The sequence below is a fragment of the Scyliorhinus torazame genome, chromosome 22, assembly GCF_047496885.1.
Source record: "Scyliorhinus torazame isolate Kashiwa2021f chromosome 22, sScyTor2.1, whole genome shotgun sequence".
In the NCBI taxonomy this organism is placed as follows: Eukaryota; Metazoa; Chordata; class Chondrichthyes; order Carcharhiniformes; family Scyliorhinidae; genus Scyliorhinus; species Scyliorhinus torazame.
In genome coordinates, this window is record NC_092728.1 from 51014513 (window position 1) to 51039986 (window position 25474).

Sequence of the window (25474 nt, forward strand, 5' to 3'; positions counted from 1 at the left end):
GCCTCCATTGGGGTCACTGGGCCCTGCCTGTCTCCAACCTGACATCCGTGTAGTGTGGAGGCGTGGTCAGAGATGATTCTTGTGGAGTATTCCACACCTACCACCCCCGGAAGCACCGATTTTCCCACTATGAAGAGTCAATGTGGGAATATACTTTGTGGACTTGGGAGAAGAAGGAGAACCCCCTCTCCCTCGGGTGGCTGAACCTCCATGGGTTCACCCCCCCCCCATCTGCTTCATAAAGACGTTCAGTTCCCTCGCCATGGCGTTTTGCTTGCCTGATTTAGGGCTGGATTTGTCCGTCCGATGGTTCTGTACATAGTCGAAGCCTCGCCCCCTAATGAGTCAGTGGGAGTCTAGGCCAGGGATTTCTGCCATGGTTTCTTTGACAAAGTCTGCGTCATCCCAGTTAGGGGCGTATATATACACAATTACCACCGGTGCCCCTTCCAGGACTCCGCTGACCATTACATACTGTCCCCCTGGGTCCGTCATCATAATCTTACCTGTAAAGCCCTAGCCCATTACACGCTTGGTAGGTCTGTCCTATCCAGCTCTTGCTTACCCTCAGTCGTTCCTCCTTCCTCAGGTGTGTCTCTTGGAGGAAGACAACGTCAGCCCTCAGGGTTTTCAGATGGGCGAAGAGTCTTTTCACCGGGCCGTTAAGCCCCCTGACGTTCCAGGTGACTATTCTGCAGAGTCAGCTAAATTCACCATGTGCAGATGCCCATGCACTCTCGGGTTTCCCTTTGTTTGAGGGCAATCCTAGATGGCCACCATTGTCTTCTTTGTTCCAACCGTCCGCATGTGCGAGCTGTTGTCACCAGCATTCTATCCTCCCCCCATCCCATCCCGCCACCTGTTCCCCGATACTCCCCCCCCCCCAGGTCCATTTACCCTTATCGAAACCCCGCCCCCTCCACATGCCCCTGTGGGCTCCGATCCCCCGCCCTTCTCCCCCCTTTCTCCCTGACCTGTTGTTCTGCCCCCCCCCATCCCGCTCGAGAGCTGCACCGCCAGTGACCCAGGGCCGCCACCCCCCCATTACTTCCATGTGCTCACATGTCCGCGAGTCTTGTGGCTCCCCACTGGGAGCCTTTTCTCCTACCTTCCTCCTGTTTTGTTCCCCGCGCCCCCTCCTTCTCACTTCAGTGTCTCTCTGCTTTACCCCTCGCTTTAGGACATTCAGGTGTTCTTTCCAGAAAGCGCCAAAGCCAAACAAGACGAACAATATTATAATATAAAAGAAAATTATTACTGTCTTCCCAGCCAGTCCTTCCGAATCAATTCATCTGCTTCTCCCGACATGTGGAAATAATACTCCTTGTTGCCATATGTCGCCCAGAGTCTTGCTGGGTACAGCCCTTAAATAGGGTCGGCGTGGTTCTGCCGAACTCAGCCCGTTGCTTGGCCAGGTTGGCCCCGATGTCCTGCTATCTGTGGATCATATGCCCTTCCCATTTGCAGGACTGCGTGCTGCCCGCCCAGTTCAGAATTCGCTCCTTGTTCTGGAACCTATGAAGGTTTGCAATGATCGCCCATTGTTCTCCTGTTTTGGGCCTTTGTCGGAGCGCCCTGTGGGTCCTGTCCACCTCTGGGGGTTTGGGGAAGCTTTCTCCCCTGACCAGCTTCTGATCTGCGCTATGTATTCCATTGGGCTTCTGCCCTCCGTGCCCTCAGGTAGCTCGATTATGCTGATATTCTGGTGGCGAGACCTCTTTTCCTGGTCCTCCCCCTTTGCCTTGAGCGCTCCCTGGGCCGCCACCAACATTGTCACTTCTGTCTCGAGCGAGACGATCCGATCACTCTGGTCGGTGGCCGCTCTCACCAGTTCCCGCACTGTCACCTCCTGGGTCTCCAAATGCCAGTCCGTCCTTTCCAGCGGCACTTTGAAAGGGGCCAAAGCGATTACTGTGAGGTAACCATGAGGTCCTCCTTTTTTTTCTCGTTTTTTAAGAAATTTAGAGAATCCAAGTGTTATTTTTTTCCACTTAAGGGGCAATTTAGCGTGGCCAATCCACATACTCTGTACATCTTTGGGTTGTGGGAGTGAGACCCACGCAGACCCACAGGGAGAATGTGCAAACTGCACACGGACAGTGACCCAGGCCGGGATCGATCCCGGGTCCTCAGCACCGTGAGGCTGCAGGGCTAACCCACTGCGCCACCTTGTCACCCTATGGGGTCCTCCTTAATGGAGTCCCTAAGGTTTAGATGTTTTTGAGCTCGCAGCTCCATCCATTGCCCTGACAGTGAATGGGCCGGTGATCCCTCCCAATCTGCCATTTCCTGCTCAGCATCACCTCCTCGTATCTGCAGTCTGGGCCTTTCTCTCCCTTTTTAAAAATAAATTTAGAATGCCCAATTCATTTTTTCCAATTAAGGGGCAATTTAACGTGGCCAATCCACCTACCCTGCACATCTTTGGGTTCGGGGGGGGGCGAAACCCACGCAAACACGGGGAGAATGTGCAAATTCCACACGGACAGTGATCCAGAGCCGGAATCGAACCTGGGACCTCAGCACCATGAGACAGCAGTGCTAACCACGGCGCCACCATGCTGCCCTTTTCTCTCCTGACTCTTGCTTACCGTCTTTTCTGCTCCCTGGTGGATTTGAGGGCATTTCCTCGGGTGGTTGATTGTTTTGGGTGAGGGTGGGGTTGGGGGCGAGGGGGCGTTGTTGGTTTGATAGTCAATTTCCAGGTTAAAAGGACCTAAATTGAAGTTTCTAGAGGAGAGCCACCTTTCGTGCAACTATTCAGCACATCGCTATCACTGGAGTCCACTTTATATAGTCTAAAGCACCATATAGTGTCCTGATTGTACAATTCGGCAAGTCACTAAAGCCAGCCTGGTTTAAGTGGAGCCGGACCCAGTGGAACAACTCCCTTTTCCCTCCCAGTACTGGTGCCAGTAGTCCATGAAATAAACCGCTGCCTCCCCTTCCTGATGCCTCGTAATGCCTACAACTCACGACTTTAATTCAACAATACTGAGCCTAAGTTGCTCAAGCTGCGGATTCTCGGGCGGCATGGTGACGCAGTGATTAGCACTGCTGTGTCACGGCGTCGAGGATCCGTGTTCGATCCCGGCCCCGGGTCACTGTCCGTGTGGAGGTTGCACATTCCCCCCATGCCTGTGTGGGTCTCAACCCCACAACCCAAAGATGTGCAGGGTGTGACAATATGTATATTGTAAGGTTAATGAAAGGTTAACAATTTAGTGTAAATGCATCCAACCACTAGATGGCGATCAGGCGCATACACATGGATCACATGATTCTGGGAGTAGGTGATTAGGCGGGATAGAGAGTAGTCGTGTTTTCAGAAGCTTTGTTGATAGAATCATAGTTTAGTTCATTTATCATTTTTTATATCTTAGTCAAATCTATTTAGTTGTAGTTTAAATAAATTGCCTTTGTTCAAAACATAGCTTGATGTTCTTTGTGAGACACTACACTACACTTCGAAGCCATCCTCATCCATAAAGCAAAGAACATCGCACAGGGTAGGTGAATTGGCCTTGCTAAATTACCCCTTAATTGGAAAAAATAGAATTGGGTACTTTAAAATTATTTATTTTTTTAATTTAAAAGGTGTGGATTCTCAATGCTCTCCGCAAATTCCCATATGCTACTTGCGCTGCCACATTAGCTAACTGTAGTTATTTATTTATTTGATGAATTACACAGCTATTTTCTAATTGAATCAATTATTTTAGCTTTATTAATGAATTGTTTTATCTCATTTAAATTACCAATTAGCAAAGTAACAACAAGTTCCTAGCTTCGAGACAAAAGTAAAAAATTCACCAGCTACTGGTGATTAAATCCTTTATCATTTGTATTGAAGCTGCACTTACATCAAATCACTTGGTTAAGAAAATATTCTTTCAGGACCACTCTGAGAATTTGATATAGGCGAGAAGTTAAAGTTTAAAAACCCAACTCCACACAGCCCCGACCTGATTCCAAACCACCCTCTTCCAGTTTTATCTAGGTGGGTCAGTCATTGGAATCTTTTAAGGCTGCAGCAAGTCTTCATTTTGGCAGAGTTTCTATTTTTAACTCAGATTAGCCAGGTTTTCTGAGCCTCAGGAGACCCAGCAAGTAGAAGGAGGAAATAAGGGCCCGATCCATGAGTCCAGTGCCTTTTACAGCACTGTTTGTGGGCCAGGAGGAGCAGCATTGTTACCTCCAGTCCCACATGTGGTGTTGGGAGTTCTGATACACAGATGAGCCAACACAGTTGCATATGGTACAACGCTTCTTTATTTAAACTTACTATTTACAGTTTGGTCTTTGCACTCTGCACGTGGGGGGTTCCCTGCTTGTGGTGTTTCAACAGCTCTTTCTTGTTCCCTTCTCCCCAGACCTACTGACCACCAGGTGTCGTGCTCGTGCTTTTTATATGGTTGGTGTTCTTGTCTGTGATTGGTTGTGGTGTTGTGTACTCTGATTTGCCTGTTAGTGTGTCCATCATGATGTGTGTGTTTGAATATCATGACATCCCCCCTTTTTACAAAGATATGTGCCTACGTGGTGATAAATATGATCGTGTCGTGAGTGCATCTAGGAGTGTGTGTGTGTCGTGTGCAACATGTGCATATGACGGAACTATGTACATGGGGCGATGTCGGGTGCATCACGTGAGCCAAGTTGTACCATAACATAACATAAATGCGAACGAGAGAAGAAGAAAAAAAACTTGAACAGTTGTCCAGTCAGACGACCTCTGGAACGATAAACAACAACAGGTTATCATGTAAAATTGTGCAACTTGTTAAACATATGAACGGTATTATAAGTCCAGTCTAATGGGCTTGCGACGAGTTCGGGTTGACCGCCTCAAGGGTGGATCAAGAACCACCGGCTGCTGTGCAGGCCTGGCCATGGGCGGCGACGGAAAGGGCGTGATGCGCGGCAGCTCCACAAAGTCATCCTCGGAAGCCTGTTGAGGATCTGGCGTGTGTGTGCTGTGTGGCTGTGAGCGTGGAAGTCGGCGAAGGGCGCGCCGATTGCGGCGACGCACGGAACCATCCGGCATGCGAACCAGGAACGAGCGGGGAGCCACTTGTCGGAGGACTTCGGCCGGTGCTGACCAGCCACCATACGGTTGATGGACGCGTACTTTGTCTCCGGAGGACAGGGGGGGCAGGTCCGTCGCTCGTGTGTCGTACCGACTTTTCTGGCGATCACGCTGCAGTTGCATGTTCCGAAGAACCGCCTCATGGTCTGTCGTTGGTGCCAGGATGGACGGTACCGTCGTCCTGAGGGAGCGACCCATTAGTAGCTGCGCTGGCGAGAGACCCGTGGATAACGGGGCCGATCGATAGGCCAGCAAGGCAAGGTTAAAGTCCGATCCGGCAGCAGCCGCCTTGCACAGGAGCCGCTTGGCAATGTGGACACCCTTTTCAGCCTTCCCGTTCGATTGTGGATGCAGAGGGCTGGACGTCACATGAGTGAAACCATATGCTGCGGCAAAGGACGACCATTCACGGCTGGCAAAACAAGGTCCATTGTCTGACATGACAGTCCTTGGAATGCCATAGCGAGCAAATGTTTCCTTGCAGGCCCCAATGACTGCGGACGACGTCAGATCATGGAGAGGCATGACTTCCGGGTAGTTTGAGAAGTAGTCTATGATAACAATGTTATCTCTGCCGAGCGCGTGAAATAGGTCAACACCCACCTTCGCCCAGGGGGACGTCACCATCTCGTGTGGTAGAAGTGTTTCCGGAGGTTGCGCCGGCTGAAACCTCTGACAGGTTGTGCAGTTGAGCACCATGTTGGCTATGTCTTCATTAATACCCGGCCAATATACCGCCTCCCGGGCCCTTCGTCTGCATTTTTCGACGCCCAAGTGGCCTTCGTGTAGTTGATGAAGAATCATCTGGCGCACGCTGTGCGGAATAACGATCCTGTGTGATTTCATAAGGACCCCGTCTATGTTGGTGAGATCATCTCGCACATTATAAAACTGGGGGCACTGCCCTTTTAGCCACCCTTCCGTCATGTGGCGCATCACTCGCTGCAGAAGGGGGTCAGTCGCCGTCTCTGCGCGTATGTGGGCCAGACTAGGATCATCAGCTGGCAGATTTGCTGCTGTCAGAGTTACGTGTGCCTCAATTTGACGCACGAACCCCTCCGCATCTGGTGGTGTGCTCACTGCTCGGGAAAGAGTGTCCGCCACGATGAGTTCCTTCCCCGGAGTGTAGATCAGTTCAAAATCGTACCTCCTGAGTTTAAGTAAGATGCGCTGGAGGCGAGGAGTCATGTCGTTCAGGTCTTTGTTAATGATGTTGACCAGGGGGCGGTGGTCAGTTTCGACCGTAAATCGTGGCAGGCCATACACATAGTCGTGGAACTTGTCCAGTCCAGTTAACAAGCCCAGGCATTCTTTTTCGATTTGCGCGTAGCGCTGTTCGGTAGGGGTCATGGCTCGTGAGGCATACGCAACCGGGGCCCATGATGACGTGCTGTCTTTTTGCAGGAGTACCGCTCCAATACCAGATTGGCTGGCGTCTGTTGAGATCTTTGTAGGGCGAGTCGTGTCAAAGAAGGCCAGCACTGGTGCCGTGACCAGTTTGTGCTTGAGCTCCTCCCATTCCCGCTGATGCGATTGGTGCCAGTTGAATTCTGTCGATTTTTTTACGAGATGGCGCATATTTGTTGTATGAGAAGCCAGGTTGGGAATGAACTTCCCAAGGAAGTTGACCATGCCCAGGAATCTTAAGACAGCCTTCTTGTCAGCCGGTCGTGGCATGGCTGTGATGGCGCTAACCTTGTCTGCATCGGGACGGACCCCTGACCTTGAGATGTGGTCCCCGAGGAATTTCAGCTCCGTCTGGCCGAAGGCACACTTCGCACGGTTGAGACGCAGGCCATTTTGTCGTATGCGGGTAAAGACACGTCGTAGACGATGCATGTGTTCCTGCGGAGTGGTGGACCAAATGATGATATCGTCCACATATACACGTACCCCTTCGATGCCTTCCATCATCTGCTCCATAATGCGGTGGAATACTTCAGATGCCGAAATGATGCCGAATGGCATCCGGTTGTAGCAGAATCTGCCAAAAGGGGTGTTGAATGTGCATAGTCTTCGGCTGGCCGGGTCCAGTTGGATCTGCCAGAATCCTTTGGACGCATCCAATTTAGTGAATATTTTGGCTCGCGCCATCTCGCTGGTGAGGTCTTCTCGTTTCGGGATGGGATAGTGTTCCCGCATGATATTGTTATTCAGATCTTTTGGATCTATACATATACGGAGCTCGCCAGAGGGCTTCTTTACACAGACCATGGAGCTGACCCATGGCGTGGGCTCCGTGACCCTGGATAGGACCCCTTGGTCCTGAAGAATCTGCAGTTGTGCCTTGAGGCGGTCTTTGAGTGGCGCAGGAACCCTGCGAGGTGCGTGAATGACAGGGATGGCGTCCGGTCTGAGTCGAATCTTGTACGTGTATGGCAATGTCCCCATGCCTTCAAAAACCTCCTGGTTGTGAGCAAGGAGGGAATGGAGATTTGCGTGGAACTCAGCATCCGGGAAGTCGGATGTCTCATCTGGAGAGAGAGACATAATGCGCTGTACCAGGTGAAGGACCTTACGCGCCTGTGCGCCCAGTAACGAGTCCTTTGATGAGCCGACAACTTCGAAGGGGAGTGTGGCCGTGTACCTCTTGTGAGTCACCTGTAGCTGGCAAGATCCTATGGACGGGATGACGTTCCCGTTATAGTCAACCATCTTGAGCCGGGATGGCGTGATGGGTGGTTTGACCTTCATGGCCTGGACTGCAGAGTAAGCAATCAGGTTGGCGGATGCGCCGGTGTCCAGACGGAAGGCGACGCGAGATCGGTTGACCGTCAGGGTGGCACACCACTCATCGGCTGGATTGATGGCATTGACCTTGTTGACATCAATGACGGAAACTCGGAAGGCATCCTGGTCATCTGCATCACTTAACTGGAAGTCTTGATGCGTGGGCTGGACGGTCCTGACTCGTCTGCGAGGTTGTCGAGGATGCGCCGGATCCATGGGTTGAGCCGAACGACAGTGGGCTGCGTAGTGGCCCATCGTGCCACATCTGTGGCACTGTCGGTTTTTTGCAGGACATTGCCCTTTTAAATGTAGAGCCCCACAATTGCCGCACGTCATGACGTCACGGCGTTCGTTGCGCCACTGCGCATGCGCAGTGCGATCTTGCGGTGGGCGCGCCTGCGCAGTGCGTCCCTCGTTGTGGCCGTTATTTTTGGCGCGCACCTGCGCGGGAAGCGGCCGCTGTCGTCCGGGCCGTGGGTCGGGAAGTAATCGACGGCCTGGATGCGTTCGACGTCGTGGCGGCCTGGCTTGCCGATTCGACGGCTGGGGACCCCCTCCGTGCCAACTCGGACGCCTGAAATCGGGCAAAACGGCAGGTAGCATTTTCGTGGAGGACACAGGCTTCCACAGCAGACGCTAAGGTGAGGCTTTTCATTTTAAGAAGCTGCTGGCGTAGGCCACTAGAGGCAACGCCAAAAACAATCTGGTCCCTGATCATGGACTCTGTGGTGGTGCCGTAACCGCAGGACTGCGCTAGAATCCGGAGGTGCGTCAAAAAGGGTTGAAAAAGCTCCTCCTTACCTTGCAGGCGTTGCTGAAAGAGGTATCTTTCAAAACTTTCATTTACTTCAACTTGAAAGTGCTGGTCCAGTTTGAGGATGACCGTGTCATATTTGGCTTGGCTTTCGCCTTCTTCGAACACCAGTGAGTTGAAGACGTCGGTTGCGTGCGGACCTGCGTAGAAGAGGAGCATTGCAATCTTCGAGTCATCCGAGACATTCTGTTTTTCGGTGGCACGGATGTACAGGTCAAATCGCTGCCTGTAGAGCTTCCAGTTGGTACCTAGGTTCCCCGTGACTTGCATCGGCTGCAGTTTGCCGGTGTGGTCCATGTCCAGAATGGCAGGTTAGTAGGCAGGTATCGATCCACTCCTGTACCATGTGGTGTTGGGTGTTCTGACACACAGATGAGCCAACACAGTTGCATATGGTACAACGCTTCTTTATTTAAACTTACTATTTACAGTTTGGTCTTTGCACTCTGCACGTGGGGGGTTCCCTGCTTGTGGTGTTTCAACAGCTCTTTCTTGTTCCCTTCTCCCCAGACCTACTGACCACCAGGTGTCGTGCTCGTGCTTTTTATATGGTTGGTGTTCTTGTCTGTGATTGGTTGTGGTGTTGTGTACTCTGATTTGCCTGTTAGTGTGTCCATCATGATGTGTGTGTTTGAATATCATGACACCACATATAAACATTCCCTCAATCTGCTGTCATGCCACACCAACTCCGGGATCTGTGCACCCCACTCCAATCGCCCTCCAAATCCATGATCTCTACCTGACCACCACCTCACCCCAGCCACCCTCTCCCCCCACCACCACCTCTCTCCCCCCACCACCACCATCTCTCTGTACCCTCCCCCACTCCACCTAATCGCCATCTCTCTCTTCCTGAGCACCGTCTCTCTCCTCCCTTCGAACAACAACCTCCCTTACCCGACCACAACCTCTCCCTTCCCGTAGTATATTGTAAGATCTGAGCATTTTGTTATGTTGTTCTCTCTGCTTGCCTCTCTGCTGGGAGGTGTAAGTAAAATTACTTGAGCAATACCTGCCTGCGGTGAGTGTAAATGGTAAGTCATTGTCTCAGTCCAGTGCACAACACCCTCAACTACCCCTAACCATAATCTCTCTCCTGCACCAGCACCTCCCCCTGTTTTCTCTTGTAAATATCTGGGCCATTGTTTCAAATCAAATAAGCTTTCATCAGAACTGATGTTAATTCAGCCTGTTCATGGGAAGGTGTGTTGATATATTTTCATAGAAGCCATAAAGTCCCTGCAGTGTAGAACAAGGCTATTTGGCCAATCGAGTCTGCACCAACCATCCGAAAACGCTCTCTACCCAGGCCTACTCCCCGCGCTCTATCCCCATAAACCCACACATTGATCATGGCCAATCCACCTAACCTGCATTATTTTGGACTGTGGGAGGAAATGGGAGCACCCGGAGGAAACCCACGCAAACATGGGGAGGAAGTGCAAACACCACATAGAGTTGTGTCACTTTGCTTATTTCTGCCACTTAGCTCTCCCTTCTTTAGCTATTCATTGCTCCTCTCATGCATCTCCTTTATTTCTTCCATTGAGTTATTTTGTCGAAATGCAAATATGGACCGGGATTCTCTGAGCTCGGGCCGGCTCAGAGAATCGCCGCTGACGCCGAGACGGGCCGTGACGCCGGTCCAACGCCGGGACGCTATTCTCCGGCGACCAGAGAATCGGCGCCAGCTGCGCGCGCGCAGGCAACGCGGCGCCGGTCGGGGGTCGATGAAAGAGGTCCCCGGGGTGATTCTCCACGGTCGACCGGCCGAGTGCCCGCCGGCATGGTTCTAACACGGTTCCACCCGGCGGGAGCTAGGACCCGTGGCCGCGGTGACCATCCTGGTGGGAATCGGGGGGGCCTCCACGACGGCCAGACCCGCGATCGGGGGCCACCAATCAGCGGGCAGGCGCGATCCGTGGGGGTCATCCGCGCCTGCCCGCTGTGTGGCTCCGCCATGTTGCGCGGCGCCTGCAGTGCAGCGTCGCGTACGGCAGCTGGAGCAGACCAGAGCACTCCAGCACCATGCTGGCCCCCTGTGGGCCAAGAAGCCTGTTGACGCCGGCATGAAACATTCCGGTGTTTATACCGGCGTCAATACTTAGCCGCGTTTTCAGAGAATCCTGACCATGGTACCAGACATTTAGCCGCATCCTGCTCTCCGATCAAGCACTTTACAGCTGACTCTATCTCGTGTCCTATATGCGTGGTAACTACGTGTTTTCCCCCTTCCCCCGTACCTTTTTAAATGCTGCACCTTGAACATGGACCAGCTCTCCGGAGCAGTCTGAACTAAAAGCCTCGGCTGTTTCTTCATTCCACAGATGCTGGCTGAGCATTTCCTGGTGTTTAGCACAGTACAACTATGCCATCTAATGGAATTCAAATAGAACTTTGTCTGCAAACTTTCATCAGTGAGCATCAACTCCGGGGAGTGAAGTTCAGGACCGAACAGCAACAGACAGGCAGGGGGCAAAATGAGAGACGCAACACTGTCCGGAGGTTGGCTTGGCACCCATGTAATTTTCTGGGTCGCCATGGAGACTTAAGAAAAGGAGCAGGAGGGCAGCACGGTGGCGCAGTGGTTAGCATTGAAGTCTCACAGCGCCGAGGTCCCAGGTTCAATTTCGGCTCTGGGTCACTGTCCGTGTGGAGTTTGCACATTCTCCCCATGTTTGCGTGGGTTTCGCCCCCACAACCCAAAGATGTGCAGGGTAGGTGGATTGGTGTCGTGGAAATTATAATAAAGACAAATTCTTCGAGGTTCGATTTAAGGAAATTTTATTTTTAGAAATATTTGCGGAGAGGGGAGTGGTCTGGCTGCATAGCCATTCCACATCACTCTGAATTATACAGTTAAAAACCATTATATTTATATTGTGAAATAAACAACTTTAAAGAGATAAAACCTTAGAACATACGCAAGAAGAAAAACGAATGTTTTGCCCTTGGTTTAAAAACAACTCAAGTACGCATTTTGTTGTCCTTCGGAAGACCAACCTATTATCATAATAAGGCCAAGTCTAAAATATTAAGCAGTGTTTTGGTTACATCACCTGACCTACTTATTTTCATTCAAAAGCAGTTTTAAAATATAGACAATATTCCCAGCATGCTTCTAAGTGGGCAACTCATTAAGTTCCCTTCCACAATTGGTTAACTGAAAAAAATGAATTGGGTACTCTAAATTTATTTTAAACAAGAAAAGGAGCAGACTGTTCCGCCATTCAACAAGGCCTTGGCTAGTCAGTGTCAAAACTACATTTCCCCCAATATTCCTACCCCCAAAAAAATCAGCATATCCCAATCCAGAAGGCTCAATTTACCCAGCACAGAGCGTTTCAATTTTATGATTGTGCCTGTCTGTACAGGATTCTCACACCAGAGAAAATAACATCACTGAATCTACCCTGGTCCTTCCATTTATCACATTAAACACCTCAATCATATCACCCCTCTAAACATTCTAAACTCAAAGAAATACAACCCAAGCCTTTGTAACCTGTTGTCAAAATGTAACCCATTTAACCTGGTTATCATTCTGAGGCTCAGAATTGAACACATTTACTCCAGATGAACTGTAACTAAGGGTCTATAGAACTAACAAACCACTTCCTCAGCTTTGTGTTGCAGACTCCTTAAGATAAAAGACAATATTCCATTAGTCTTTTCAACTATATTCCATAACCATCTAGCGATTTGAGCACCTACGTTAATAGGATCTCAGTATACCTTTCTGTACTGAGCACGTTTATTGACTAGTCCACTCTCACAGCTCCTCTCTCACTCCACCCAGTGACCCAGCTGTCCCCTATTCATACTCTTTTAATAAAGCAATCCTTAATAAATGAAACAAAAATGCAGGGCTGACTGTAACTAAACTAAAATGTCAAAAGGAAACTTAATTAAATTAAAACGTCAGTGCCAGGGGTGATGTTGATCCCCCAGTCCCCATGACTCCCACCATTCACAGATGTCCCCTTTTTATACTCTTTTAATAAAACAAATAATCAGTAAATTAAACAGATGGGAGGCGGTGACAGCTCCTGGTGGGGCTCAGTAACTAAAAGGTCCCCTATTTATAAGTGCACAAAGATAATTAATAACTACCACCTGTTTATCGCAACAGTAACAATTTGATTGACAAGCCACAACAAACTGGGCTGTTAATCGTATAAATTCAGAATAAGTATCTACAGAATAATGACTTGTGCACATGTCGGTTTAAAATCTGATACGACTCTTATTTGAGGACTGTATATTAAATAATAATAATCTTTATTGTCACAAGTAAGCTTACATTATCACTGCAATTAAGTTACTGTGAAAAGCCCCTAGTCGCCACATTCCGGCGCCTGTTCTGGGTGCGCTGAGGGAGAATTCAGAATGTCCAAATTACCTAACAGCACGTCTTTCGGGACTTGTGGGAGGAAACCGGAGCATCCGGAGGGAACCCACGCAGCCACTCGGAGAATGTGCAGACTCCACACAGACAGTGACCCAAGCCAGGAATCGAACCTGGGACCCTGGTGCTGTGAAGCAACAGTGCTAACCACTGTGCTACCGTGCCGCCCACAGTGATTGATTTTTGGAGCAGGGCGATGGAATAGGCGCTCACGCCACCCATTTTACACACCGACCCAGTACTGCGGTATCCCTGGGAACGGTGTAAAGTAAAGGGAGCTGGAAATTATCATCGGCCCCGGCAGTGTTATTTCACTTTAATAGGCTTTCTTTGTCGTTTTTGGGCAGGGTTCTCCACCGGCAGGACTCTCATTTCCACTGGCAGCGCACCCACGCCCAGGGGTTTCCCAGCGGCGGACGGTGGTCACAATGGGAAATCCCATTTGGCAGGTGGTGGAAAATGGAGAATCCCGCTGCCGGCGATGGCGCGCCATCGAGGAACACGCGGCTGGCAGACCGGAGAATCCCACCCTTTGACTTTTGTCACAGTGCCGCTTTTAAGGGGTGGTCAATGAGCTAATTTGTTCATTTAATAATAATAATAATCGGCAGCACGGTGGCGCAGTGGGTTAGCCCTGTTGCCTCACGGCACCGAGGTCCCAGGTTCGATCCCGGCTCTGGGTCAGTGTCCGTGTGGAGTTTGCACATTCTGCCCGTGTTTGCGTGGGTTTCACCCCCACAACCCAAAGATGTGCAGAGTAGGTCGATCGGCCACGTTAAATTGCCCCTTAATTGGATAAAATGAATTGGGTACTCTTAATTCACAAAAACAAAAAATAAGAATAATAATCGCTTATTGTCACAAGTAGGCTTCAATGAAGTTCCTGTGAAAAGTTTCTTGTTTAGTCTAACGAGACACTGACTGACACTGTTGGTGGGATATAAGATCAGGAACACTACCTTTGTAATATTTCACTTGATAAAGAAATCAAGAACTGAGTGAAGCTTGATTTTTGGCCTCCTCTTTCACCATCTGATGGTCAGACATTTAATCTGATTGCAAAGGAAGATTACCTAAAGGTGATGGTTCGAATCAAAGTCAAAGGAGATTAAATATAGGGAATTGCAATCTGAGAAACCTTTTGTGACGAATGGCTAAAAGCAAGTGTAAATTGTCAGGGTTTGATTACCCGGCAATTGAGTACTTTAGATGGGTCCGTTTTTGTCCAATGTGTGCAGGAGGGTTTCCTGACACAGTATGCAGATAGGCCAACGAGAGGTGAGGCCATATTGGATTTGGTACTGGGTAATGAACCAGGACAGGTGTTAGATTTGGAGGTAGGTGAGCACTTTGGTGATAGTGACCACAATTCGATTACATTTACTTTAGTGATGGAAAAGGATAGGTATATACCGCAGGGCAAGAGTTATATATGGGGGAAAGGCAATTATGATGCGATGAGGCAAGACTTAGGATGCATCGGATGGAGAGGAAAACTGCAGGGGATGGGCACAATGGAAATGTGGAGCTTGTTCAAGGAACAGCTACTGCGTGTCCTTGATAAGTATGTACCTGTCAGGCAGGGAGGAAGTGGTCGAGCGAGGGAACCGTGGTTTACTAAAGCAGTCGAAACACTTGTCAAGAGGAAGAAGGAGGCTTATGTAAAGATGAGGCATGAAGGTTCAGTTAGGGTGCTCGAGAGTTACAAGTTAGCTAGGATGGACCTAAAGAGAGAGCTTAGAAGAGCCAGGAGGGGACATGAGAAGTCTTTGGCAGGTAGGATCAAGGATAACCCTAAAGCCTTCTACAGATATGTCAGGAATAAAAGAATGACTAGGGTAAGAGTAGGGCCAGTCAAGGACAGTAGTGGGAAGTTGTGTGTGGAGGCCGAGGAGATAGGAGAGGTGCTAAATGAATATTTTTCGTCAGTATTCACACAGGAAAAAGACAATGTTGTCGAGGAGAATACTGAGATTCAGGCTACTAGACTAGAAGGGCTAGAGGTTCATAAGGAGGAGGTGTTAGCAATTCTGGAAAGTGTGAAAATAGATAAGTCCCCTGGGCCGGATGGGATTTATCCTAGGATTCTCTGGGAAGCTAGGGAGGAGATTGCTGAGCCTTTGGCTTTGATCTTTAAGTCATCTTTGTCTACAGGAATAGTGCCAGAAGACTGGAGGATAGAAAATGTTGTCCCCTTGTTCAAGAAGGGGAGTAGAGACAACCCCGATAACTATAGAACGGTGAACCTTACTTCTGTTGTGGGCAAAGTCTTGGAAAGGTTTATAAGAGATAGGATGTATAATCATCTGGAAAGGAATAATTTGATTAGAGATAGTCAACACGGTTTTGTGAAGGGTACGTCGTGCCTCACAAACCTTATTGAGTTCTTTGAGAAGGTGACCAAACAGATGGATGAGGGTAAAGCAGTTGATGTGATGTATATGGATTTCAGTAAAGCGTTTGATAAGGTTCCCCACGGTAGGCTACTGCAGAAAATACGGAGGCATGGGATTCAGGGTGATGTGGCAGTTTGGATCAGAAATTGGCTAGCTGGAAGAAGACAAAGGGTGGTGGTTGATGGGAAATGTTCAGACTGGGGTCCAGTTACTAGTGGTGTACCACAAGAATCTGTTTTGGGGCCACTGCTGTTTGTCATTTTTATAAATGACCTGGAAGAGGGTGTAGAAGGATGGGTGAGTAAATTTGCAGATGACACTAAAGTCGGTGGAGTTGTGGACAGTGCGGAAGGATGTTACAAGTTACAGAGGGACATAGATAAGCTGCAGCGCTGGGCTGAGAGGTGGCAAATGGAGTTTAATGCAGAAAAGTGTGAGGTGATTCATTTTGGAAGGAATAACAGGAAGACAGAGTACTGGGCTAATGGTAAGATTCTTGGTAGTGTGGATGAGCAGAGAGATCTCGATGTCCATGTACATAGATCCCTGAAAGTTGCCACCCAGGTTGAGAGGGTTGTTAAGAAGGCGTACGGTGTGTCAGCTTTTATTGGTAGAGGGATTGAGTTTCGGCGCCATGAGGTCATGTTGCAGCTGTACAAGACTCTGGTGTGGCCGCATTTGGAGTATTGCGTGCAATTCTGGTCGCCGCATTATAGGAAGGATGTGGAAGCATTGGAAAGGGTGCAGAGGAGATTTACCAGAATGTTGCCTGGTATGGAGGGAAGATCTTATGAGGGAAGGTTGAGGGACTTGAGGCTGTTTTCGTTAGGGAGAAGAAGGTTAAGAGGTGACTTAATTGCGGCATACAAGATGATCAGAAGATTAGATAGGGTAGACAGTGAGAGCCTTTTTCCTCGGATAGTGATGTCTAGCACAAGGGGACATAGCTTTAAATTGAAGGGAGATAGATATAAGACAGATATCAGAGGTAGGTTCTTTACTCAGAGAGTAGTAAGGGCGTGGAATGCCTGCAACAGTAGTGGACTCGCCAACACTAAGTGCATTCAAATGGTCATTGGATAGACATATGGACGATAAGGGAATAGTGCAGATGGGCTTTAGAGTGGTTTCACAGGTCGGCGCAACATCGAGGGCCGAAGGGCCTGTACTGCGCTGTAATGTTCTATGTTCTATAATATTCTGAGAGCCCTTAAGAACAGTGAAAGAGTGAAGTGGATTTTCGAATTCCAACCCTACCAGAGAGGAAACAATGTATGGCCTTTGCATTGTTGCTTCCTAACGAAAGTAAAAATTCTTGTATTAGGTTTCATAGCATAAAAGGACAATCTACCAAATGCCGACAATGTAGAGTGAGGCTTTGATAGATTTGATAAGCCATCACTCCATGCAGGAACATCACATAGACTTTAACAAACTGTATTAAAGGTCACCGAAATTCAATTTTAGAGATTCTTTCTTCAGTGCTGGCATTTAAATTGCTGGATTGTGCGAAGATGTTGCAAATGGACAGACTCTCGGGCTCAATTTTTTCGGTTTCTTTTTCGGAAAGAAACTCCTTTTTAGGGCATATGTCTGCTGCCTCAAAGACTCCCTGGAGAAGCAATGATTTCCAGCAGCCTTGATGGGTGCTCTTTCCAAGAGCCGGTGCAGACTCGATGGGCCGAATGGCCTCCTTCTGCACTGTAAATCCTATGTAAAGGGATGTTCCACGGTGTTACAAAGCATGGAGGACTCTATTGTGGCATTTTGAGATCATCCCGATACTGGATGTAGGTGCCAGCACAAAAAAAAGAGTTATGGGCAGGGAGGATGACGGTGAATCGACCCTCTGGAAGAGCACCCTTCCTTGGCCAGCTCCCCCAGTAACACCACCTAACCTGCATGTCCCTGGACACTAAGGGGCTATTTAACATGGGCAATTCACATAACCTGCACATCTTTGGACTGTTGGAGGAAAACCAGACAGACACGGGGAGGAAGTACAAACTCCACCAGGCCAGAATTGAACCCAGGTCCCTGAGGTAGCAGTGCCAACTCACTGTGCTACCAACCACTGTTCCACCCTTGTGCGCAAACACATTCAAAAGAAGCGGCATGGTATCACAGTGATTAGCACCGTTGCTTCCCAGCTCTCGGGTCACAGGCTCGATTCCCGGCTTCAGTCACTGTCTGTGCAGAGTCTGCACATTCTGTGTCTGCGTGGGTTTCCTCCCACAGTCCACAGATGTGCAGATTAGGTGGATTGGCCATGCTAAATTGACCCTTAGTGTCCAAAAAGGTTAGGTGGGGTCACTGGATACGGGGATAGGGTGGAGGTGTGGGTTGAAGTGGGGTGCTCTTTCCATGAGCCAGTGCAGACCCGATGGACTGAATGGAGTACTCCTGCACAGTAAATTCTATGATTCTATGAGAAGCATTTTCTAAAAACAAATGAAATATTGTTTGAAGTATTCTCAAGATAATCAGTGCTTGAGAGCTCTAGAAGTTAACACAATCACTGGATAATTTAAATAAAAACTCACTTCAAAAAGCTTATATAAAAATCTCAATTATATTTACAGAAATGGAAAAATCTTCTTTTTAAATGCAGATAGATCTTCCAACTTAACCCTCAATAAATAAACAAAAACGGAATCAATCTACAATCCATGTTATAAAATGCAACATGCTTAACCGGATAATCCTTTGATTCTGTAGAATTGCACACAATCTACAGGATTTGATCGTGATTATTGGTACATTAAAGCCCTGTGATTACGAGGAATTCTTTGAATTGCAGCAGCCTCTTCCAAAAACACCACCCTGGGGCCCATTTTGAGTAGAAATATTTTAAGAGTTGCAGGAATAACCCGGAGGCATTTATTCTTATTTTTTTCTTAAATCAATAATTTACAATAGGACCCCGGTGAGCTCAGGGCCAAGGCTGCAGGATTGAGGATTGTCTCCGTCCCTCCACCCTGTGCAATCCTCAGAAGTTTTATTGCCCCCTCCCGTACACATTCCTTTCTTTCCTTCTCCCTTAGTCCCGCCAAAATCCAGCCCTGCGGCCGTGCAAGCCTATTGCGGTCTTAGCCCCCTGAGCTTGGGATCTAAGCTCTTCCCTGCCATGCAAAATAATTTTTTTTTTTTAAATTTCGAATACCCAATGCAGTTTTTCCAATTAAGGGGCAATTTAGCGTGGCCAATCCACCTAGCCTGCACATCTTTGGGTTGTGGGGGCGAAGCCCACGCAAGCACGGGGAGAATGTGCAAACTCCACACGGACAGTGACCCAGAGCCGGGATCGAACCTGGGACCTCGGCACCGAATATTAGTCGTATTCTGGTTAATTTTTCCAAGTTCTCACAATAATGATATCTCATCGAGAGAAGAAACGGAACAGTTGCGAATTGGTCAGTTGAATTGGTTATATATTTTTTAATTAATTTACGGAATGTGGGGGTCACTGGTTAGGCCAGCATTTATTGCCCATCTCTAGTTGCCCTTCAAAAGGTGATGGTGAGTTGCCTTCTTGAACCTATGCAATCCTTGAGGTGTAGATACACCCACTGTGCTGATAGCGAGGGAGTTCCAGAGTTTTTGTATGCGCAGACAACATCGGATGCTAGTTTTGATGTATTGGAACTGAGAACTGTGATGAAGCAAACTGTCTGATCATCAACTTACAAATCCTTTCTAAGGCAGATGGTAAGCATGAGAGATTCCTGGTCCATCATGTGATGAAAAGAAAGTTGGAAGCACTGCCATCGCTATCCATAGCTCCAGACTACAACATGCTTGAGTCACAGCCATGTGGACACCTTGAGTGACCTGTTGCACAATGCTACCACTATGATATGGCACCCTAAAGTCAAGGATGTTTTGCGGGTAAATAAAATCTAAAACAAATAAATGTGGAGAAATACAAAATTCAGTTTCCATCCTTGCGCGCCCCAAATAACATGAAATTAGTTATGCTTCGTAATACTTCTCATGCTAGCCTTCCTGATGGGTATTCAAGTGCAGCTGATTTCATAATATTTTCAAATGGTGGAAAAGGAAAATGTTGCCCTTTACTGAGAAGCTAGGAAAACAAAAAGGTTTATTAAAAGTATGTTAGCTGCAGAAACACTAGCTTTTGTGGAAAAAGTACATATGGAATTCTATTTGTCGACTATTTTTGGAGAAACTCTGCAAAAGGGGTATACTGGAAACAGTTTACCTATTGAATGTGCTATGATCCTCGGCCAGACCCCCCCCCCCAAGTTCTTGGTAATATCTGATTACAGACCATCAACATTTCATTTAGATTTAGATTCAAGACGTCTGCTCAGTGAATAAAGCTACAAGATTCCACAGGTTTTGAACAAACCGAAATAAGCTTTACTATACAAGTCAATAATATCAAATAATTTACAATATATCCAAGTCGGAAAGATAAAATAATTTACAATCTCCATCTTCTCCTCTAACATGCAGGGTAAATAATAATAATAATCTTTATTGTCACAAGTAGGCTAACATTAACACTGCAATGAAGTTACTGTAAAAATGAGATACACGTGAAGTAATAAGACAACTATGGTCGTAAACACTGCACTGCACAATAAATGCAGATGTGGCGAAGACAGAGTTTACAAATTTCTCAACAACCTGCACACATATCAGTAACACGGTGAGTCAATCAATCTCACTGAAACTCTGTCTCTTTCATGAGGAATTTCCTTCTAAACCCTTGAAAAACTAACCTGGAAATTCTTTCCAAAAATCACTCCAACCTGGACGGCACCAACGATGGCCCATTTCACAGGGTTTCAATCTCATCTCATGAGCTTCCGTTCCCCTGGGTTCCCGTGACTGCAATCAAGCACCAGCTCACAAGCACAACTCCAGTTTTTTCGTCGCACCGAGCAGAACGCTATTGCTCCAAGGGCCCTGCCCCGATGGCCCACAGCTCGGAGTCACCAACATTCAGCCCCCCTTCTTCACTCCGCTCCTGGCAGCCCTTTTCCTATTCAGAGCCTCTTTTGCTGTGCCTCTCTTTTTCACCTGAACTGGATGTTTTTCCTCTCCTTGTCTCCTCTCTGGGACTCTTCCTTTGGGACTTCTCCCTGTCCCCTCTCCCTTTTGGGGATTCCCCCTGTTTCCTTCCTCAGACTCTTGCCTTTGGAGGCCCTCTGCTTCTGGTGACCTGATTGTGGTCTTTGTGCCATTTTCCCTCCTCGCACATGCACACTGGGCCCAAAGAACGTAAAAATGCCGATCTGTGCATGGGTTGCCTACACCGTGTCTGCACAGGATCAAAAGCTCCGAGGTCCATCGGGATTTGAAGTTCCTGGTCTTCATTCTCAATGCTAAGGTAAGTTTCATTTTCATGGCAAAAGTTATTAGGATCCTTGTGGGATGATGTATATTTTATGCAACTGTGATTCCTGTTTGTTTCTGTTTATTCCCTGTCCATTCACTTGGAATATAGCATTCTGGTCACCACACTACCAGAAGGATGTGGAGGCTTTGGAGAGGGTACAGAAGAGGTTTACCAGGATGTTGCTTGGTATGGAGGGCATTAGCTATGAGGAGAGGTTGGATAAACTTGGTTTGTTCTCACTGGAACAACGGAAGTTGAGGGGCGACCTGATAGAAGTCCACAAATTTATGAGGAGCATGGACTGAATGGATAGTCAGAAGCTTTTTCCCAGGGTGGAAGAGTCAATTACTAGGAGGCATAGGTTTAAGGTGTGAGGGGCAAAGTTTAGAGGAGATGTGCGAGGAAGTTTTTTTACACAGAGGGTAGTAGGTGCCTGGAACTCGCTGCTGAAGGAGGTGGTGGAAGCAGGTACGATAGTGACGTTTAAGGATAGTCTTTTTAAAAAATAAATTTAGAGTACCCAATTCATTTTATCCAATGAAGGGGCAATTGAGCGTAGCCAATCCACCTAGCCTGCATATCTTTGGGGTGTGGGGGCAAAACCCACGCAAACACAGGGAGAAGGTGCAAACTCCACACAGACAGTGACCCAGAGCCGGGATCAAACCTGGGACCGTGGCGCCGCGAGGTAGCAGGGCTAACCCACTGCCCCACCGTGCTGCCCTCGTTTAAGGATAGTCTTGATAAATATATGAATAGGATTGGAATAGAGGGATACGGACCCCGGAGGTGTAGATGGTTTTAGTTTACGCGAGCAGCATGGTCAGCACAGGCTTGGAGGGCTGAAGGGTCTGTTCCTGTGCCGTATCTTTCTTAGTTATGAGGAGAGTTTGGATAAACTCGGTTTGTTCTCACTGGAACAACGGAAGTTGAGGGGCGACCTGATAGAAGTCCACAAATTTATGAGGGGCATGGACAGAGTGGATAGTCAGAAGCTTTTTCCCAGGGTGGAAGAGTCAATTACTAGGGGGCATAAGTTTAATGTGCGAGGGGCAAAGTTTAGAGGAGATGTGCGAGTAGGTTTTTTACACAGAGGGTAGTAGGTGCTGGTGTTGGTTAACCTGGTGTTGTAAGACCTCTTACTGTGCTCACCCGAGTCCAACGCCGGCATCTCCGCAGCGTACTTTTCTTTGTTCTTTGTTTATTCCCTTATTTCCTATTTCTTTTATTTTTGCTGTTACATTTTTAATCCATGGATGATTTGTGGTCACGTGCCTTTAAGGCACCCTGTGCCTTTAATTCGAACAGAAGGATCCAGAAGGCTGTGCTGTTTTTTTTAAAATAATTTTTTTATTCTCCTTTTTCACATTTTCTCCCACATTTACATCCATCAACAATAAACAATAATCAGCAAGATATGTCAGTCCCCATAATAACAACGATCCCATCCGCCCACCAACCCCCAAACCTCAACCCGCATGTTTACATAAACAAATGACAAAAAGGAATCCGGGATTACCCGTAGTCACCCTTAATCTTACACAGCTCCCCCGCCCCCCACCCCCCCCCCCCCCCCCACCCCCCCCCCCCCCCCCCCCCCCCAAGTCTCCAGCTCCTCCCGTCCGCTGCCTCTTGTAAAACTCCTCCTCCCAACCTCGGTTCCTTCCCCCCAACTTTCCACCCCGGCTAGACCACTCTGACCCTGCTCTGCCAGGCTCCGATGGCCGCAGCCCCTCCCCCCACCTCACTCCCGTTCACTGGCCGGCTTAAACCGGCCAGCGTGGAGGCCCCCGCCCGGGTCCCTTTCCCACTTGCCCGGCCCTAGGAAAGCCCAAAGATCCCCTTTTAGCACACAAACCCCGCATATACACCTACACCCCAAAGAGCCCTCATTTCGAGTGAAAGTCCCGTCCCTTCCCTTGTCCAAATATACACCACATTGGCTCCTTTAGTCTCTACACCCGCGCGCAGTGATACAAAAAAGAAGAAAATACAGTCATGAGGTTACATCGGCACATGGCCATTCCTCAATTTGTCAGTTCTGCCACAGTCCTTCTGCTTTCGCAAACTCCGCTGCTTCCGCCGTTCCAAAATAAAAGTCCAGGGGCGCGATTCTCCACTCCCACGCTGAAGTGGCCACGCCGTCGGGAACGCCATCGAGGTTCACGACGGTGCGGAACGGCCCCGGTCCCGACCGATTCAGGCCCTGACAATGGGCCAGTATTGGGGCCGCGTCATCTACACGCGCCAGGCCTTGTCGCCCGCGTAAAAGCGGCGCCGAATAGATGACGCGGCCGGCGCCGCATAACGGACGTCATCCGTGCATGCGTGGTTGCCGTCCTGTCCACATCCGCCCCGCAAGAAGATGGGGCACGGGTCTTGCGGGGCCGCGGAAGGAAGGAGGTCCTCCTTCAGAGAGGACGGCCCGACAATCGGTGGGCACCGATCGCGGGCCACCCCACATTGCAGGTGAAGCCCGGTGCAGGATCCCCCCTCGCCCCCCCACAGGCCACCCCCCCAGCGTTCACGCACCGCCCACGACTGTAGCGACCAGGTGTGGACGGCGCCGGGGGGAACCCACCGTTTTGGCCTGGCCGCTCGGCCCATCCGGGCCTCAGAATCGCGGGGGTGCTGGAGAATCGCCATTTTGGGTGTCTCCGGCGATTCTCCGGCTTACGGCCCGCGAAACTCGACCGGGCTGTTCCCGCCGCTTGGGAGAATCGCTGGAGGGCGTCGGACCGGCGTCCCCGGAAATGTCGGCGGCCCAGGCGATTCTCCCAACCGGCGTGGGAGTGGAGAATCGCGCCACCTGAGCTTGTAAGTCACCCTCAGCTTCGCTGGATATACAATGCCGCACCGCATCTTGCTAATGTACAGTGCCCTCTTCACCAGGTTGAAGGCAGCCCGCCTCCTTGCCAGCTCCACCGTAAAGTCCTGGTATACACGTATACCAGCTCCAGCCCACTGCACCACCCGCTTCTGCTTGGCCCAGCTCAGGACCTTCTCCTTCACACTGTACCTACGGAAGCACAGAGTCACTGCCCTTGGCGGCTCACTCGCCTTTGGTACAGGCCTCCACGACCGATGAGCCCGATCCAGTTCATATCGGGAGGTATCCTCCCCCTCCCCCATTACTTTTGCCAGCATCGCGGCAAAATACTCAGTCGACTTCGGTCCTTCAACTCCTTCGGGCAGCCCCACAATCCTCAAATTCTGTCACCTGGATCTGTTTTCCAGGTCTTCCATTTTTCCTCGCAGATCCTTGTTAATGTCCATCACCTTCTGCATCTCCTTCCCCATCGAGGCAAGTTGATCACCGTGCTGCAATAACGTCTCCTCCACTTCCTTCAGCGCCTCCCCTTGCTCTCGCACCTCCGCCATTGCGCTCGCCACCGCCGTCATCACCGGGGAAATTGCCTCCTCCACCAACACACTCAAAACCTCCCTCATCTCCTTCCTCACCGTCTCCATGCATTTTGCAATCTGCGCCAACTGCTTTTCGAATTCCGCCGCCATCACCTTAGTTATTTCTTCAGCCGTAAGCAATGCGGCCTTCCCTGGTGCTCCAGCCTCCATTTTCCTTGGTGACCCCGCGGTGACCTTTCCACTCCCCGACGGACCTTCAGCTGTTTTTTTAACGGCCTTTTTTTGCTCACCCTCAACATTTTTCTTTTATTTCCTGTGTCTTCACTGTGCCTCCTCCGTGCCTTCTCCCTGCTTCTGGCGCCTCCGTGGACCCTGGGACCCGGCTTAAAGCCCCGAAAATGCCGTTCCCGAACGGGAGCTCTCCATTGTGCGGCCGCCTCCCGCCCGCCGTCACCGGAAGTGGCTGTGCTGTTTTTGACTGGCTGACAACAATGATGACTCTGTTTGATTGATTCGGCTGGTGGCCAATGAATTGGCCCAAAGGGCTGTGTTCTGCCTGGGAACAGGTGGTGATCAGATCTTACCCCACTGAAATGGTTCAGAGATCTGAAGCGCTTTCAGTTTCATTTTGGCAACAGGGTGGTAAGAGTTCCAGCCAAATCCACTCCAGAAAGCTGTCACTACTCTCTCTCAATATATCTAACTAATCTTCTCCATAAATCCACTGTGAGGGCTGATTCTCTCTCCAGCAAGATTGGGTGTCATCCTCTCGAGACAAAAAGGCTTAAAGTCAAACCACGAGCTAGTAGCAAGGTTTGGTGTGAAATAAAGTGTATATACAGTAAGATATAGATCTGAATATGAACCTCGAGCGGAAGACCCAGATTGCTAATAAATAAAGCGCCTCTCCAGAAAGCCTGCTGTCAGAGAGTACTAAATTTTCCAACCTGCTGGGATAGGATAGGATAGGATAGGATTTCTGAGCATCTGGAAAGACACTGCTTGATTAGGGATAGTCAGCACGGATTTGTGAGGGGTAGGTCTTGCCTAACAAATCTTATTGAATTCTTTGAGGAGGTGACCAAGCATGTGGATGAAGGTAAAGCAGTGGATGTAGTGTACATGGATTTTAGTAACGCATTTGATAAAGTTCCCCATGGTAGGCTTATGCAGAAAGTAAGGAGGCATGGGATAGTGGGAAATTTGGCCAGTTGGATAACAAACTGGCTAACCGATAGAAGTCAGAGAGTGGTGGTGGATGGCAAATATTCAGCCTGGATCCCAGTTACCAGTGGCGTAC